General features: G+C 45.7%; 1 protein-coding gene across 1 annotated transcript in view; it reads right to left on the reverse strand.

Moving 5' to 3' along the window:
- The window catches only part of LOC147673378 (C-type lectin domain family 4 member E-like), a 103,340-nt gene extending 84,199 nt beyond the window's left edge, over nt 1-19,141 (reverse strand). The window contains exon 1 of the mRNA XM_086947233.1: nt 19,032-19,141. The gene's annotated coding sequence lies outside the window, so the exon portion shown is untranslated. The remainder of the gene's footprint in view (nt 1-19,031) is intronic.
- Between the last annotated feature and the right edge of the window lie 1,353 nt (nt 19,142-20,494).

Genomic DNA, 20,494 nt, shown 5'->3' on the forward strand with positions numbered 1-20,494 from the left:
ATGTCACGGGGAAGCCCATGCAGTCTTACTATGGTCACCAGGAGTAGCTGAGCCAATTGTCCTGCTCTGGGTACTTGGGCACAAGGAATGAAGTGGCCCATTTTGGTCAAAAAGTCCACTACCACGATTACGGCGGTTTTGCCTTGGTCTTTCGGAAGCCCCACAATGAAGTCGACTGAGAACCTCTCCCACGGATTCTCCGGAGTGGGCAGAGGTAGTAACATTCCTTGAGGTCTTTGTCTGTTCGTTTTCATTTGACTACATGTGACACACTCCGCCACCCAACGGCGCACATCAGGTCTGATGGAAGGCCACCAGAACTGCCTCTGGGTTTTCTCCAAGGTCTTGACAAAACCCATGTGACCAGCACACGGAACCTCGTGGCACCAAGAGAACACTGTTCTGCGTAAAACTTCTGTGGGCACCAGGACCTGTTTTCCTCTCATTGGAACGCAGTGTTTTGGTTTCCATTCCGGATGATGTCTGAGCCATGTGCGCCACACACAGGTTTGTACTCCCCTCCTGACACGAGACAAAAAGTCGTCGGTATGAGTTACCCCTATGACTTTTGCAGGTTCAATGATTGACCGAACTGGTTTCTCCGCTGGTATTAAGAGATTCTCTCTCCTTGTAAGCGCATCCGCCTTTCTGTTGTTGGTACCAGGCCTAAAGGTAACCACAAAACGGAACTCTTCGAAGAACATCATCCACCGCAATTGCCTGGGGGACAGGTGTCTCGCGGCCCGTAGGAACTGTAGATTTCGATGATCTGTATAAACTGTGATCTGGTGACGAGCCCCCATTAACCAGTGTCGCCATTCCATAAAGGCATCTAGTATAGCGAGCAGCTCCTTTTCGGCGATGGTGTAGTTTACTTCTGCGGAACTGAGCTTTCTGGACATGTAGGCAATCGGGTGAAGGGTGCCTGTTGATTCTTCTTTTTGAGACAACACTGCCCCTAGGGCTATTTCTGAGGCATCTGCCTCGACTATGAACGGGAAGTCCGGATTGGCATGTGTCAACACCGGTGCTGAGGAGAACGCTGCCTTGAGCTCATCAAATGCGTGTTGGGCTTTGTTGGTCCACACAAACGGGATGTTTTTCTTCGTAAGCTGTGTGAGGGGTGACACCATTCCTGAGAAGCCAGCTATGAATCGCCTGTAGAAGTTGGCGAACCCCAACAGGCTCTGGATGTCTTTGACGTTGTTGGGACGTGGCCAATCCACAATCGCTTGGACTTTTCTCTCGGCCATCACTTGCCCTGACGGAGTAAGCATTACACCCAGAAACTCCACCGTTGTGACGTGGAATTCACACTTGGTGATTTTGCAGAAGAGGTGATGTTTCTGGAGCGCTCGCAGCACTGATTTTACATGTGCGATGTGTTCTTCTGTTGAGTTTGAATATATGAGAATATCGTCTATATAAACGACCGCATAATGATCCAGGTATTCGGGGAGGGCCTCGTTTAGAAAAAATTGAAATGCGGCCGGGGCATTGCAGAGCCCAAAGGGCATCACTAAATACTCATAAAGTCCGTACCGCGTTTTAAAGGCAGTTTTCCACTCGTCACCCCGTCTTATGCGAACAAGGTGATAGGCCCCACGCAAATCCAGATTCGTATAGATGTGTGCCGCCCGGACCTGTTCCAGCAGCACCGGGATCAAAGGTAGCGGGTATTGATTCTTCACGGTGATGGCGTTTAAAGCTCTATAGTCTATGCAGCATCTTTTTTCGCCATTAGCCTTTGGTATAAAGAACAAGGGGGATGCTGCAGGAGATCTAGATGGTCGGATATATCCTAAAGCCAGGTATTTATCCAGATATTCTCGCAGCGTCTCTGTTTCGGGTAGAGTAAGAGCGTAAATCCTTCCATTGGGGATCTCTGAGCCAGGGATGAGGTCAATGCGGCAATCATACGTGCGGTGAGGTGGAAGCACCTCGGCCTCTTTATCGCTGAAAACTGTTCCAAACTCAGTGTAACACGAAGGCAGGGTTACGTCTTTTTCCGCTGCTGTGGCTATTGAATGCATAGGCTCTATGGTTTGTGCCGGCTTCCTATTCGTGGGGAAACAGTGTTCGCGGCAATAGGGGGAAAGGAACTGAATCGTTTTGGTAGTCCACCGTATATCAGGATCGTATGTTTGTAGCCATGGGAGACCCAGGATGATCCCATATTGCGGGGCTTCAATAATGTTGAAGATCAGAAGTTCATGGTGGGAATCAGCACAAACGATTTCGTACTCCCTCGTATGATAGGTAATCGGACCTGCTTGGAGTTCATGTCCATCAACAGCGTAGACTGTTTCGGGTCTTTCTTTGGGGACTAGAGTCACTCCCAATGGACGAGCCATGGAACAATCCATAAAACACCCTGTAGCCCCAGAATCACCCATCACTTGCACCTCATGTTGTTTGTTGTTGATGGTTATGGTCATGTTCACAAAGAGGTGGTTTCTCACGTCCATGGAATTCGGGGTGAGTGAAGGGATGATGTGTATGCTTGAGGGTTTCCCTTCATTCACCATCAAGCCGTGTAGTTTTCCGACTCCTTTGCGGAAACTCCTGCTACACTCTGTCCTCCCCGCACCCGGTTACTTTTTGGCTTAACGGGGCACTCCCGTAGGAAATGGCCTTTCTTCCCACAATAGAGACACAATCCTTGTTTGCGTCTGTGTTCTCTTTCGCTGGCGGTCAAGGAGGCTCGCACCGCCCCTATCTCCATTGCCTCAGGAGAAGGAGCCGGTTTGTCACTGTTACCGGCTTGTTCATAAGGCATCACGGCTCTATCCTTCTTCTTATGCTCTCCTTTTCTTTCCTTCATGCGATGGTCTAAGCGCAATGTAAGGTCTATTAAAGCTGAACAAGTACGGGGCTGAGGGTCTATCTGGGCTAAGACGTCCTTCATGTCTTCGTTGAGGCCTTGATAGAACAAGGCTGTTCTTTTTGCTTCAGGCCAATCTGTTTCGGCCACGAGTCTCCTGAAATTGTTGAGATAAATGACAAGATCAGCCTCCCCCTGTTTCAATTTCAACAACTCTCTGTCTGCCGTGAGGGTCTCTGCCCTCCTATCAAATGTTTTTTCAAACTCCTCCCTGAAATTGTCCCAGTGGTATAGGAGTGGGTCATCCCTTTTGACTATTGGAACCGCCCACTGTGCAGCTTCCCCCCCTAAGTATGAAATCAGGAAAGCTACCCTTGCTTGGTGTGTGGAAAACATCTTGGGTTTGCACATAAAGTGCATCTGTACCTGTGTCATGAATACTTGAATCTTTTTTATGTCTCCATAGTATCGTTCTGGTGGTGCTAGTGGGATTTGTGCCGGCATTTCCACCACCACAGAAGTGGTAGGAGAAGTGCTACTGGATGCCCCGGTTGTTGCAGTAGGGGCGGGCATTCTATCCAATCTGGCTCGCAACTGTGCGTTCTCAGCCCTAGAAGCAGCTACCTCCCTATTGGCAGCTGTCAGCTCCACCTGAACTAAGGCCAAAGCAGCCATGACGTCCTCTAAGGTGGTCATGGCGAACTCTCAACACAGCCAAGAGGAGGCAAAATCCTTGGGCCGATAATTCTATCAGGCTCGACTCCAACTTCCTCGGGGCTGTGATGAGAGTCCGATCCCGGCCCTACCGAACAACCTCAGAGTCCAATAGTTAAACACTGAACAACTAAGAGAGTGCAGCAGGGCGCGGGAAAGGAAGGGGACAGCGGGGAGGGAGATCTGCAACAACAAAGAACAAGATATTAAAGCACCCTATTTCCCTATACTACAACAATGTACTCTATAATCTCTTAACCCAACACCTCCCCACGTTTCACCAGTCAATACCTGTAAAGAAAAATACACAATGATCAAATCCAATGGAGACAGGGGATTGTTGTGGTTTGAAGAACTGGGCCCAACTGTGAAAACAAAACAAACACGATTCAACTCCCTCTGCTCCAAGTACTGGATTGTCGGTTGTTGTTCAAAACAGAGATCACGACACATACCCCAAATAATGCGTTAGTCTCTATCAATGGGCGGCCTCACAGTTCCATTTTGACTTTTCCAATACCCCTCCTGTCTCCTGTTAGAACGAGATAAGCAAACAATAATGGACACTGCACTCTTCAGAATAACCTCCGTAAGAAACAGTGTGTTAACCACTTCCCATGTGGTTCTCAGAGTTAAGCTCACTCTGTAATGGGTCTTCAATAGCCTGCGCCCTAGGAAGTTCTGCTAGATAGCACTCTGCGAGGGCTTGAGAAGGCGAGGCTCAGAAAAAGCTCCAGTTGAGTCCTATCGCCACAGTGCAGGCTTACACGTATTTACACTATATACATTAACAGGTCTATTTCCCTGAGAACAAACGTGCAGCCACTAAAGTCTGTAACTGCACACGAAGATACGGAGCCTCCCAGTAACACTGCTCCGAGTGTTAATGGGAGTGTTGGGATCGAAACTACCAACGCCACACACCCCAACATATTCGGATTACTCACGATTCTGGAGGACTAGGAATCACCAGACACCTCTTACCGCCTCCAAACAAGGACTCTGGAAACGCCACCGCAAAACGGAATTATCGGCGTCTCACCGCCATTTGAAAATGACCTTTATTTCCTGGCATGCGTGCGCAGCTCACGTTTGGTACGCGACGTCAGCGCGGCATGCCGGGAATTGTAGTTTCTGATCCTTTTGGCGGCCCATGAGCGTTCGGCGGCTTGGAACCTGACAACAGGCACCAACCAGCAACTCAACGTCTGCTTTGCCGCCGCCTCCCGCCGGAGCCCGAGCCCAGAGCCCAACAAGAACCAGACTCCCTGACCACTCAGAGCCCGATCCACAGTCCCTGCAAAGAAGGGACCCGTGGAGGCACCGACTGACATGGGACTGGACCTCTTGGAAGACACCCGAAAAGCTGACTGCGCAGCTTCTGAGGCATCCTCGATGTTGTGCTTTAGGGACTGAGAACCCCCACCCCCGAGCAGCCCTTGCACTGAAGATCAGCCCTCCAGCATCTCCACGATCTGCGTGGGGCCCTTTTGCATTGTGCCACTCGATGCGCAATCCCGGCCACTAGCCACGTGGTCAGCGGCCATCTTGGCGACGAAACCGACAATTTACACAACAGGTCTGGTTGCTCTAGACCTACCCAAGATCCTGTGAAAAGGAGCACTCGCTCTGACCTTGCTCGTCCGAGTGTTAAGCATCTTTGGATTCCTGCGTGGCTTGTATTAGCCAAGGCCTGTTGGCTCCGATCAGGTCGACGACACTGCCAACAGTGAGAAGCCTGCGTGGGACAGCTCGTGACTGACTCCTGGACGTCCTCGACCCCCGGTGTCCACGTGGCTGCAGAGAGAAGCTACACAACAACGCCTGTTTGCACCCGACATCGCCTGGTTCCACTCTGGTTCCACGGTAGTCACTGGCTAGTGACTTTGAACATTGTCCCCTCTGCTTTCAGGTCTTCACCACTTCAGATCCACCCTTGGATCCACCGGAACTCTTCACATCGAGCCGCCTGCAGCATCTTCAGCTCCAAGCACCATCGACCAGCGTGACGAAACCCGACACTACTTCGACCCTGTGCACCCGCTTCCTGTGGGTGAGGTAACTCAGCTCCGCCAGTACTCCTGCACTGGTACACATCTCAAGGGCCTGTGTCTTAAGTTTCAGCTCCATAGGTCACTCGGAAGGTTCCTAACTCTCTAACTTTGTACTTTTTACGCACCATAGACTTTACATTGGAAAGTGCGTGCACTTTGAACACTGCACCCGAGTCCCGCGGGCCTTTCCCGACTTAGTCACTGCTAGTCTCGAATAGCTCCAGCGATTCCCAAGGCCCTAGGCCTGTTCCCTTTCCTATTGGTATCTCTTATACCACTTTCTTAGTATATGGTTTAGGTGGCCCCTAGGGCTCATCCATATTGTGCAACTTTTGTGTATTTTAAACTGTCTTGTGATTTAACGCTTGTGCTTCTGTGCTCATAAAGAGTCCAGGGGATTTTATAGTTAATAAATCAATATATATTTTCAATATATATCTGTGTTGAGGAAATATACATTTTATGGTCAAGAAATGTTCCCTAACGTGTACCCCACAGTCTCCATGTATAAGCTTAAAGTGCATGTAACTTCCCTCCTGTGCCAGCTATGAAGACGCAAATACATTTGCGTCCACCGTTAACATGTCCTCTTTCAGATCCACCCTGAATGGGTTGAATATTCCGTTCCTAAGTATGCCATGCCAACGTCTTTTTGTGGTGTACTTTACACGTTTTTCAGCTCTGGCGAAGTAGGCCCCTGAATTCTGCCTTCGAGTTTTTCCTGCCTTCTGACTCTGAACGCCTCCGCCTGGGCTGCCTCTGTACCCGTGACCTCTGCCTTACTCCCTGCGCGGCCCACGGCGCGTAGCTTAGCCTGCTTGCCTGCCAAGACTGTATTCAACCTTCGAATTATCTGTTCTGCTCCTCAAACATACATTCCTGCCTACTAGTTCAAGTAAACATTCTTCCAGCTGCAGAGCAAAGGGCCCGGCCTCACTGTCTCCGTGCAAGTAATTCATAGCCTCTGTTACCATGGTAGGCCCATGCCCCCTCGCATCTCATGCAGACACGTAGACGCTTATACACTCACTCACAGTCAGTATAGAATAGCCTCTGCCCAAGAGACCTTTTCCTCTAGATAATATGGTTCCCAAACATCAGATATTAGATATGATATAGGAACAAGTTGATCTGACATGCCAGACTTCTGTCTCTTTCCGTTAGCGTAAATGTCAAGTCCCATGCACCCTCCAGCTTCACGTCAATCACACGTCATGCAGCTGCGCGCGCATCCAGATCTCAGATTTCTGCTGACATTGCAAGATTCTGCTATGACTCCACCTACTTGTGACACTTACATGTGACGTTTTCTAGCACACACCTCTATGTTCACGCCCAGTTCACGCCTTCTGATTACGTATTGCTAACACGTGTATGCTCTTATCTTGTTTCTCTCAGCTGTTACGCCTACTATATTGGAATTCATTATATGGTTTAAGTATAAAAGTTATGTATTGTCAATAAAGTATGCTCTATCCCTTCCTGCACCCCAGTGGTGTCAGGAATCCGATATCCGGTTATAGAACCATTCCTTTTTAAGGAATAAAACCCCTAAGAACTCTAACACCACGGACTCTGCGTCTTTCTTTCCGATTGAGTTATTTTTTATTTAAGTACTTACCTGCATAGAAATTAGGACGGTAAATCAAATATTTACCACATTATTTTGGCGCCCGAATAGGGACCCCTCCCCCACCTCACGCGCCGGTTGGTGCGTTGCAACCTTTGCCCCCTGCCATAAGTCAAGACGGACAATTACGCGTACCCGCAGGATTTCCTGTATCTCCCTCTGGCCCACGGAGGTGACGGAGACTGCGATCAGCACCCAGACGAGGCGGTGAGGAGTGCGGAGGATCCCGACCAGAGCCTAGCCGAAAGAAGCAAGGTCCGAGGTGTCAAGAGGCCCACCAGTTTCCGAAGTATCCACGTGTCGAGTCAAGTCCAGTCCGGTCCAGTCCAGTCGAGTTTTCCGAGGCCTTCTGTTCCGTGCTTCCCGGTGAGTACCATTGCTGGGACGTATCAAGACGGGTGCATTATTATGTATCCGGTAAAGACGTGTTTGGGTACACAAACGCGGTCTGCACTGTTTTAGACAGTGTATCTGTACTGTTTAGCAGTATATCAAGCATACAAGTTCTTGCACTGTCCTCGACAGTGTATCTGTGCTGTTTAGCAGTACATCTAGTATCAAGGGTAGTCATATATGTTTAAAATGTTTTTCATGTGATTAATGTCGTGGTATGAGTGACTGTTTGATGTACATTACTGTGTTTTTGTGTAACTAGCTGTGTTCAGAGTAAGTAACCAGTATCAAGTATCCAGTACTAAGTAACAAGATGCCGTTTTTCAATAAATTAAGACAGATAGGAACTAGGAAAGGGATGCTAGAGGAAGAAATTCCTATCCCCCCTAGGGACACTCCTGGAAATTTTATGTACCATAAGCATGGCTTAGATGCCATACTGTATCTAGATTTATGGGCCGATTATACCAAGCACCTAGACGAGAGACACAGATGGCCCGTTACAGGAACATGGGATGCCGAGTGCATCGTGAAGGTAGAAGAAGCGCTATGGAAAAAGAAAGCCAGACAATCTCAGAAAGACGCCATAGAATTTTGGCGTAAAGAATCACATAAACGTGCCGAAAAAGCACTCCGTAAAGAAGACAGACATAGAGAAGAGTCGGATAGAGTCCGAGAAAACGAATTAGTTAATGAAGGGATCCGAGTAAAAGCAGAACAAGTAGACCGTATGCGAAATAATCTTGTAAATGGCATGTACTTAGTGGCCGAGGGTTCGCCTGAAGCCACTTCAGAAATACCGAAAAATCTGCCGCCACCATTGGTTCCGACTAAAGTAAATCACAGGACCACCAAAGATATATTTCTTGCTTCCTATCTAGACGATGTAGCACCCGCTTACACCAACGCACGTGCCCACGTACCGCCTACTGACGGTGACGGAAGTGGCGACCTACTCCAAGACAATGTCCAGCCATTACCGCAACAAAGCTCACCTGTTCGACAGTCTGCTCCGCCTGTTCCTCCACCTCCACCACTTCCCACACCTAAGATTAATATACCGAATCCGATTGCGTCTGATCCCAGTAAGAGACAAGTTCAGGTACACATACAGACTCCACAGAGAAATAATGCTCATGCCTCTGGCTCAGGAGGTGCGACAGGGGGTCTCCAGACCCCGCCAACAACACACAGATTCAATCTTAGGGACCTACTGAAGCAACATACACCGCAATCACCCCGTCTCGACATACTCAAAGAACCCCTTCCAATTTGCAGATACGATCCAGTACCCGGTAAAGATGATAGAATGTTGATAGCATCACTACGCTTGCGACAAGCTACAGATTACCTAGTGTTATTCCCAGGGATGACTGATCACCTAGATAGAATATATCATTTTGTCCAGACTGGGGAAAATCCCGAAAGTATTAAGGAGGCCCTGGCACATCAAAAAGTTGACACTCAAGCATATGTATTACGTTTTTTCATAAATTGCTTAATAAGAGACCGAGACAGGCCTGGGGTAGACCAGGGAGAGATGGAAGCACTAAACAAGTGGGGTCAAAATATAGCCGACGGAAAGCATGATAAAATGAATTGTATATCAAGCATGTACAAGAAAATCAGAAAGGAAGTAATAGAAATACACAGAAAAGAACAGGAGAAAGAAAATGACAATTCCTTCGAGGAGGAAGGACCTGAAGAACCAGAAACGACTACAGACAGGATAGCGTATGTAGGTAAGGGAAGTTACCTTAGGAAAGGCATTCGCCCGGAGAGCAAAATAATTTTTCTCTCTGGCATATCAAAACAAAGTTCCCCTGAACATCTGTTTCAAGTTACCGATAAAATGCTTCAAGAACAAATGGGGTACCATGTACTCAATTCTATGGATGAACAAGAACTAGCCCGGTCAGCAGTACTATGGGCTGACAACACTAACACGTATAATGATGATACAGTAGCACAGACATTTCTGAACCTTTCCCCAGACGAGCAGAAATTAGCTGGTATATACATGATTCAGCATCTCATCACATTATACAGACAACAACATTCTGATCCAGGTCCCTTACCTGATACATTAGAAGCACTACTTATGAATAGATGGAGAGGCCTAAGTACCAGATTAATTCAAATAATTCTAGAACAACGCCGTAGATATAACGGTTTCTTAGGCCCACAATATGGTTCAGCTCAGCCACCAGAAAGAAAAATGTGTCACTTTGAGCATTTCGACAGACAGAATCCCTTACGAGAAGTACACCCAGTTATGGGTGCTAATAATACCTTGGAACGTGTGTTTGTGTACACACCTTTAACAAAGTTAGAATTGTTAGAAATGAAGAAACTAGTACCCTGTCATGATAAAGACCCTGCAGGTTTTCACAGAGAACTTAAAGACATGTTACTCATGGGAGATTACACGTATACAGATATTATGAAATTGTTAAAAGTACTGCTGCCCACCGGCATCTACGAGAAACTCAAAGAAAAAGAATGGGAGGTGGGAGATAAAAAGATTATATGGACGGAAATAGAAGACGAGGAAAAAGGTCGTACCCCAGGGGTAGGCCTTGGGGACAAAGCAAAAGCCTTACCAGGTTTAATAGTACAGGTCTTGCCAAGATTATTGACAACTAAAAAGGAAGACTGGGACGCCATCTCAGCCTGTAAACAGAAACACGATGAAGACACCAGTGACTTCTATTCAAGATTCAAGAAATGTTTCATTATTAATAGTGGCCTTAAACCAGGTAGTGAGTCGTACCCGCATCTTTTTGTAACAAAGTTAGTCGAGAATTCCCTGACATCAGTTAAGAACCGTGTATATAAAGTTGAAAGTACATGGCAAGCAAATACGCCATCCCAGATGTTACAAATGTTACAGTACCACCAGAACAGAATTAGAGAAGAACAGGATCACGAACAGAGACGTATGAAAGACACGAAAATGAAAATGTTAGTGGCCCAGTCGGTTCCCGCCGACGGTCAGAGAAAGGGTGCGACCCAGACAGGTAATTCGGCAGCTCCCGTTAAAGGGACATGTAACTATTGCAAACAGCCAGGTCACTACGTACATGAATGTTCAGTCCTGAAACACAATATAGCAACAGGTAAAACTAAAGAAAGACCGCATCCGCCTAGACAAGACCAGGGTCAGCCACCGACTTCACAGAATTCAGGGCCTATGCATGCTCCGCCACATACGACACAGACCGCAGCGGTATCACAGCCACAGCCCATTGCCGCGACACAGCAAGTTTCACGACAGATGAACCAGTATGCCCAATCTGATTATCCCGATTATCAGCGATACACATGAAACAGCCTAGAGAGGGAGGTTGGCTTGCCTCTTATTGAGATTCCTGTAGATCAAGAGGGTCCTTATGTACACAGTCAAGTATTGGGAAAAGACAGAAAGTTTTTAATTGACACGGGAGCAAGCCGCACAACAATCAGCCATAATGAAGTCCCAGGGGCACCCCTCTCAGGCTCACAGAATGTTTCCCTTGGTTTTTCAGGACAGCCTATTGTAAATGAGGTATCGAAACCAGTCCCCCTAGCTGTAGGTCCATTATCACGCGTTACAGACTTGTTACTCACGAAGTCATGTCCCGAAAACTTGTTAGGTATCAAAACATTGAAGGCTCTAGGAGCTGTGATATGTTGTTCTCCGGAAGGAGTTAGACTTTTCCTGCGTGACTTTAAGGGTCACTATGTATTACGAGAGTTTGATGTCAGATTGAAAAATGTACCAAAACACCTGTGGGCACAAGGCCCAACCGATGTAGGCTGCATGCACATCACACCATACCGTGTTACACTCAAACCAGGAATTGTTTTACCACGAATCAGACAATACAAGTTACCACCCGATGCTGTAGTGGCTTTACTGGGAATCATTGAAGAGCTCATTGCCCAAGGAGTGGTCGTAGAAACCGACTCCAATATCTGTAATTCTCCTATCATCCCGATTCTTAAACGTACTGATCCCAATGCACCGCCAGTATATCGGCTGGTGATTGATTTACGAGAACTGAATAAATGCATTGTTCCACAGTACCCTGTGGTTCCCGACATCTCATCCCTGTTGACTGCTATTGATTCAGAAGCAGCGTTCTTTACTGTAATTGATCTCAAGAACGCCTTCTTCAGTGTCCCCATTGATCCAGAGAGCCAATACCTCTTCGGATTCAGTTTAAATGGACGAAGTTTCAAATTTTCGCGCGCACCTCAAGGATTCACAGAAAGCCCCAGCATCTATAGCCAAGCACTGAAAAGACAACTTGATTGTATCCAAATGCCAGTTAATACCGCCTTACTACAATACGTCGATGATCTGCTGATCACCGCACGAAGTGAACCCGAATGTGAACAAGCATCACTGACAGTTCTACATTTTCTGGCCGACAAGGGACACAAAGTGTCTCCTTCGAAGCTACAATTCTGTGTTCAGCAAGTTGTGTACTTGGGTCACTTGCTGTCCAAAGTGGGGAGACAGCTCACACCTGACCGCATCCAGTTAATTGTAAATATGCCACAACCCCAGACACAAAAGGAAGTGCGGGCCTTTATAGGCCTCACCTCGTACTGCAGACAATGGATTCCTCAGTATGCATTTCTAGCTAAACCACTCATTCAGTTGACAACACAGGAGGCAGCGACTTCGACTGTCCTTCCTTGGACTCAGGAACATACACAGGCCTTTGAGAAATTAAAGAAAGCTTTATGTCAAGCACCAGTTTTAGCGACACCATGTTACAGCAAACCTTTTACACTTTTTGTTACAGAACGTGATGGTACAGCGTTGTCTGTCCTCACTCAAGATCAAGCAGGTTCACATAAGCCTTGTGCTTATTTTTCAAGTACATTGGATTCAGTAGCCCAGGCACTCCCTGCGTGCTTAAAGTCAGTGGCAGCGACAGCCCTAGCAATCAGACAGAGCGACTCAATCGTATTAGGACATCCATTAACAGTACAAGTTCCACATTCTGTAGAGGTTCTTTTAAACCGAACCCAGACTCAACACTTGACAATAGCACGACTGACAGGTTATGAATTGACGCTATTCCAGCCACACATAGAAATCAGACGCTGTAACATTCTGAATCCTGCAACATTGTTACCCTCGATTATGACAAATTCGGCCCCGCATGATTGTATAGAGATCATTAATGCAGTAACAAAGCCCCGACGAGACTTAACAGATGTTCCACTGACAAATCCAGACCTGACACTTTACGTGGATGGTTCATGTATGAGAACAAATACAGGAGAATTAGTAGCTGCGTATGCAGTGACCACTGAAACTGAAGTTAAAGAAACATATCGTATTGATACACTGTCCGCTCAAGCAGCAGAGCTCATCGCTCTGACCCGAGCCTGTATACTAGCCAAGAACAGAAATGTTAACATATACACAGATTCACGTTATGCTTTCGGAGTCGTACACGACTTCGGAGTGTTATGGCAAGAACGAGGTTTCTTGACCTCTCACGGTGCCAAGATCCAACATGGTCCTCTCATTCAAGCACTATTAGAAGCAATACATCTGCCTTCAGGCATATCCATCATGAAGTGTAAAGCACATACTAAAGTTACAGATTCCATTTCCCAGGGTAACGACCTGGCAGACCAAACAGCAAAACATACAGCATTGACTCACACCCAGACAACTGATGTGACAAAGACAATAGTGCCGACACATTGTATGACAGTTAGGAATCCCACACTAGATGTAATCGATATTCAGACACATGCTACTCCAGATGAAATAAAGAAATGGACTGAACTAGGAGGGATTCAGACAGATCAAGGATGGATGACGAAGGGAAAATCTACATGGTTTCTCCCCGACTCTATGGTTCAAGTCATAATAAATACAGCACATAGTCCAGCACACCTAGGAGAAAAAGCTATGTTAGACAGTTTACAGAATCTATGGTACAACAAACATTTACGAGCAGCTGCAAAACAGAAAGTGCGTACTTGCATGATCTGTTGTCAGTTCAATCCAGGTAAAAGCGTCCCTGTAGAGCAAGGTGGATTTCATCCTCCTGATCACCCTTTTGAAGTCCTCCAGATGGATTATATCCAGATGGACCGTTGTCGAGGATTCAAGTATGTCCTCGTAGTTGTTTGCGCACTTTCCCGTTGGACCGAAGCATATCCAGTCCCAGATTACACTGCCCCGACCACTGCCAGGCAGCTGGTTCGAGAATTCTTCCCACGGTACGGCCTGCCTCGTATCGTGTACTCAGATAACGGACAGCCATTCTCATCCGAGCTCATGAAGCAGGTTTCACTTCTGCTAGGATATCAGTGGAAATTCCACTGCGTCCGACATCCCGAAGCAGCTGGCCTTGTAGAAAGGCATAACCAGACACTGAAAACACGCCTAGCGAAAATATGTAAAGAGAAAGGGGTCGACTGGATAGTCGCCCTGCCAGTTGCACTGTTCTATATGAGAATGGTCCCCCATTCGAGATCAGGGCTATCCCCGTATGAAGTGGTCTTTGGCAGACCACCAAATATGTGGGGGACGCCCATGCCTAAGAAAATAACCGATGTTGATTGTAATATGCTGACAGATTACCTTGCCTCCTTGATGTCTGCACTCCAATCATGTCGTTCACAGGTTGCCGCAGCCTTTCCCGACAACACTGATGTAAAGCCACACGACGTCCGTCCCGGGGACACTGTGTTGATTCGCAACTTCGACAGGAAAAGCCCGCTGGAGCCCCGCTGGAAAGAGCCGAAGATCGTCCTTCTGACCACAAGGACGGCAATTAAAGTTGAAGGCCGGAAAGGGTGGATCCACACGAGTCATATTAAAAAATGTAATGAACTGTTGCCAGAGACTGACTTGTCCACCCCCTCAAAGGACTGCCACGATACTAGTGACTTTAAAGTTCCCAAGAGAGAGAAAACTCCCCAAGAGGAGTACAAAAAGAAACTACGGTCTAGCAAGTCAGACAGTTTAATTGTTTAAGTCCTCCCCTAGGTGAATCGGTTAAATTAGTTTCTGACATGTATCCCCTAGACCGAGATAGAGAGAGAGAGAGAGAATTCAAGAAACATGCATATTGTAAATCACTTCGTAGTCACTGTATAGTGACATTATTGATTATGTTTTTTCTAAGTCTTTTGATTATTGTTGCTAGTATATTGCTGCCTATATACTACCCTATCTTCAAGCGTGAACAATCTGCTTACAATGTCACTGCCGAGCATTCTTTTAGCGAATTACCCCCTCATGAATTATCTTACAGACTTGCGCTGCGCAACAACTCATTCATTAGTATGTTACATCACTCCCATCAGACTAATAATGCTACAAACTGTTGGATATGTGGCCGACTCCCTCCCTATCAGAAATACCAGGGAGTTCTGCCCCTTTTTCCATACCCATTCACTCACAATGGCTCATTTGGAGCATGGTTTAGAATAATTAATTCCTTAGATCCTGATATTGCTGTTTTCGAAGGAAATTGGGTTTGGGGAAACCTGAACTTAGTTCTGCTTAACGCCTGTTATCCTGACAAGAAGGGACTTCCCACTAGAATAGGAACAGATCTAGAAAATGAAGTATATGGATTAGGTAATTACACAATTAACCTCATGATTCTTACTGTTGAATCCGAAGCTGCACCAGTTCTCCCTGCTATGTCAGTATTACCAGTCACAGGTGACTTATGTGTCAGAAAGAAGGGTTCAGTACACTTAGGCCATAGTAAATGTACTACTGTGGTCGAATTCAGTGATCAAGGCAAGTCTTCCTTTAGAGCTACTCGTCATTCCTACTTTGTTTGTGGCCATACCGCATACATACGCTTACCTCCAGATTGGGATGGTACCTGTTACATTGCATTCCTTCTGCCACCTGTTTTTCTAGCCCCTCCTGATTATCACAGAAATACTAATCTAGTAAACAATAGACTCCGAAGAGATCTCCCGATTGTCGACTATACTGAAACAGCATGGGAGCAATACACAGACTTCAATAAAGGTTTCTTCCCCTACTTAGGTACCGTTTTTAATAGTAAGCTGATACGAAAATTAACTAGAACACTCGAAGCAGTAGTGAATGAAACTACCTCCGCTCTAGGCAACTTAACAGAGGAGCAATCTGCCATGCGGGTTGTTGTTCTCCAAAATCGTCTTGTTATTGACGTCATTCTAGCAGATCGGGGCGGAGCTTGTAAGGTCATCGGGTCAAGTTGCTGTGTTTTCATTCCAGAAAACGCGCCAACAGTATATAAAGCTATCACACGTCTTCATAAAATTGCAAGTCTAATACATCAGAATCCAGGCACCTGGACTTGGTCCGGTTGGTTCTGGACAACGTTGACTGCTTGGGGATGGAAGATCCTATCCTTCCTAGGCATTGCCCTTGTCATAGTATTCAGTTGCTGCCTGTGCCTACAGTGTGGGCCAGCAATTTGTGGTCTGTGCGCCACATCATGTATTCCACATTCCAGTTTTCACTCAAAACGCGAAAAGAAGAAAGAAGAGCAAATGATGTTACAAGAACAGACTGATCGATTCATGAGGATCGATATATCATGAAGGGTCCGTAGGGAACAAGGAGGGAATGAGGAAATATAAATTTTATGGTCAAGAAATGTTCCCTAACGTGTACCCCACCGTCTCCATGTATAAGCTTAAAGTGCATGTAACTTCCCTCCTGTGCCAGCTATGAAGACGCAAATACATTTGCGTCCACCGTTAACATGTCCTCTTTCAGATCCACCCTGAATGGGTTGAATATTCCGTTCCTAAGTATGCCATGCCAACGTCTTTTTGTGGTGTACTTTACACGTTTTTCAGCTCTGGCGAAGTAGGCCCCTGAATTCTGCCTTCGAGTTTTTCCTGCCTTCTGACTCTGAACGCCTCCGCCTGGGCTGCCTCTGTACCCGTGACCTCTGCCTTACTCCCTGCGCGGCCCACGGCGCGTAGCTTAGCCTGCTTGCCTGCCAAGACTGTATTCAACCTTCGAATTATCTGTTCTGCTCCTCAAACATACATTCCTGCCTACTAGTTCAAGTAAACATTCTTCCAGCTGCAGAGCAAAGGGCCCGGCCTCACTGTCTCCGTGCAAGTAATTCATAGCCTCTGTTACCATGGTAGGCCCATGCCCCCTCGCATCTCATGCAGACACGTAGACGCTTATACACTCACTCACAGTCAGTATAGAATAGCCTCTGCCCAAGAGACCTTTTCCTCTAGATAATATGGTTCCCAAACATCAGATATTAGATTTGATATAGGAACAAGTTGAACTGACATGCCAGACTTCTGTCTCTTTCCGTTAGCGTAAATGTCAAGTCCCATGCACCCTCCAGCTTCACGTCAATCACACGTCATGCAGCTGCGCGCGCATCCAGATCTCAGATTTCTGCTGACATTGCAAGATTCTGCTATGACTCCACCTACTTGTGACACTTACATGTGACGTTTTCTAGCACACACCTCTATGTTCACGCCTTCTGATTACGTATTGCTAACACGTGTATGCTCTTATCTTGTTTCTCTCAGCTGTTACGCCTACTATATTGGAATTCATTATATGGTTTAAGTATAAAAGTTATGTCTTGTCAATAAAGTATGCTCTATCCCTTCCTGCACCCCAGTGGTGTCAGGAATCCGATATCCGGTTCTAGAACCATTCCTTTTTAAGGAATAAAACCCCTAAGAACTCTAACACCACGGACTCTGCGTCTTTCTTTCCGATTGAGTTATTTTTTATTTAAGTACTTACCTGCATAGAAATTAGGACGGTAAATCAAATATTTACCACAGTGTGGTGTCCCTTTCATTTGGTATTCAAGGGGGTTGTGTATGGTATTACAGCTGGCTTCACATGCCTTTCAGAGTTTAGCCTAAGACTGCTTTGTCCACGTTACCACTAGGATAACTGGTCTACAAGGTTGAATTACAACCATCACCATAAGGGTTGCTTGGCATGGTACAAAGTGATCACTAAGAATTAGTGAGCATTATATACCAGGCCAACTTCTCACACACGGCAAAAAACAACTCCTCTTCAATTGAGATTAGGACTATATCTCCTCCTTCCACACATGAAGCTAAATCCCAGTAGGCAAGCAGATCTTGTTTATGACTCTCAGCTTTACACATGGGACATTCAATGGTGAAGACCTCCTCGCCCTGTAACAAAGCTCTCTCTCTACTAACAAAAGATTCTCAGATCTTTATTGATTCAAGTTTCAGGAAATTCCGTGACTCGGGCTGTTTCTACGGTTCAGACCGCTAGACATTGCAACAGCCTACTGATGAGGAAACACACTAACTTAAATATATTCAAGAAAGCAATACAAAAGGGGTGTCCTTGACGCTGGATTTAACCCACCGTAATCACTATACTGGAATTTATATTGAATTATGATTTTGCTGCACCATTTAATTAAACTTCTTCATTATGATGGGGTATGTGGCTTTTGCATCGGTGCCATACCAGTACAGTCAAGACAAGGCAATCTGTTTGAACTATGTCCGTGCATGTGTGCAGGGTTGGCGTATCATATCCAAAGAAAACTTCAAATTCTCTAGCCCAACTGCCACTAAATGAGTGGAGGAAACGACGCACAGTAGCTCAATTCTTCACATATTCCAACAAGGAAACCAAGCACCCGGGCTCTGTCTTGCAGAGAGTCAGACAAAACAACCATGTTTGCACCAGTGTGGAACAAGTGAAAAGAAACAGTGGTAGTATGAATTAAAACAATACTAAGCCATCCTTAGCTATTCTGCATGGCACAGTTGTGTATACATGCAGTCTCAATGAAGAATTGGGAGCACCTCTAGGGACCTTACATCCACCAACAATACTCCCTTCCTATGCCTTACTACATCCTTTTACTCTGCCTTCTTCTCATGCAAGATCTGACTTGAACTGAAGCAATCAAAGTGATCCTGGAAGTAAAGCCCTGACTTGCCGCAAATCAGACAAAGACTCTACAATACTAAAGCCACACCAGTGACAGCAAACCTGTTTCCAAATACCAGTATTAATCAACAGGTCTACCAATTACTTTTATTTACTACTGGCATTCATGCTGACTTTAAAGTTGCATTTTCTGCATCAACATGTTGTCTTTTACTTGAAACCAGCTTATCTGATTGTGTGAAACTACTCACTCAGGGTCCTCTGAAGATCACACATGCAACACCAAGTTTTCCTATTTAGACCACACTAGTTCTATATACATATGTAGATATGTGTGCACTTCCAGCTTACACTGAGAATGTCTACGCAATCCTTGCTTGCTCCAAATTAAAAACTTAATTTGGCGAACGAATAAAGGTGGTATGTTAGTGCCAGGAACTAATACACAGATAACAATACAATTCAATACACAGTCTAACAAATTCCTAGTAGGGCACTTACTTTTAATGCTTTATTTTCTGCCGTTATTTCATTTGTTCTTGTGCGCCACACAAAATCTGCTCTTCTGTTGGAGTCTTTTCTACAATGTGTATTTGTGCATATTGTACAACTAGTCATTGTGAAATGGCAGCTCCTTTATTCAATGGTGCAATTTCCGTTCTCTTTTTTTTCCACTGGAGAAAAATATGCTTGTTCGAGGAACTACTTCTAATTTTAGCGATGGTTCGCTTCCCTTCTATTCAGTGCCTCTCCGCGATAGTTCCTTCTTCGACCTCCGCCCACTCCCACTGGGTCAGCTCACTTCAGCCTCTCACTCTCTTTACTTTGTCTGAATGAATTTTGCTTGTTCACATCCACCTAACACTGGAACCCCTCCCCCATTTTCTCTTTAGACAAATCCACTTTTTTCTTTGTTTTTAAAATTGTTTTATCTCCTTTTTTTTACCTGTCACTTCACTGCCCTGTCCTCCCTCTCTGTTTCTCCTGCAGTCCAGGCTGCCTCTTCACTTTTCTCTAGACCTCTACGTGGCCCATGTAAGCCCTGGCAGCTTCCTCGCCTCGCTCTTTTTGTGATGCTTGGAAAACAGCAAACAAGGCACCCACATGCCATGCTAAGAACAGAAAATGTTTCTATTCTGGTACTCAAACATGGAACATGTGGTTTTGGCACACACTAACTTTACCATTCGGCCATAAAAGCTGCATCAGGTGCACCACTCTGTGGCCAATAACTGTCTCAAATGTTTGTTCATTATAATTTATTGTTTAGTTTAATATTGCTGGACTTTTCAAAGGTGACGATGTTTTGCTGGGAGTGAGCCTTTGACCAAACCATTTGTTTCAATGTAAATCATATATAAACCTATTGCTTCTGTGTGTTTTGTGAAACTAAACGAAGGCAAGCAGTATTTGTCCTCAAAGGTTGTATTGGAGCACCTTACAAATACAGGTTATGCTATGATATTTTATATTCCAGCTTCCACAGGTTTCACAAGCTGCCTTATTACCCGACAAATCCTGGTGTTGTCTTTTCCCCTTTCTCTCATTTCTCTCAGTTGCTGAATTGGATGAACCTGGAACATCCTGAAGCTATTTGTGCTTCCCAGAGAGGCCTTGTCCTCCTGGAGCCTTCTCTCTATCTGCTCCAAATGATATCCACTTTCAGCAGCTGTTCCCTGTGGGGCTCATAACATCTTAGATCCCAGACATACTCAAAAAGCAAAGTCTAGACCTTTGAAAACTGGCAACCAATCTCCTGCTATTAGAGTGATTTGCAGGAAATGATCTCATTCAGATGCCAAAGTTGGTTTTGACCCCTGCGTGAAGCTTAGTCCGCATAAATCCTCATTTGGGATGACCTTAAAAATGCTGGTGAAAATTAGGTGACTGATTTCTGTTATAATGGTTGTTAATTATCTGTTCATTGGTACATTCCATCACCCCCTATGTTACCATTTTCATTA

Source organism: Lissotriton vulgaris, chromosome 12, assembly GCF_964263255.1.
Source record: "Lissotriton vulgaris chromosome 12, aLisVul1.2, whole genome shotgun sequence".
Lineage (NCBI taxonomy): Eukaryota > Metazoa > Chordata > Amphibia > Caudata > Salamandridae > Lissotriton > Lissotriton vulgaris.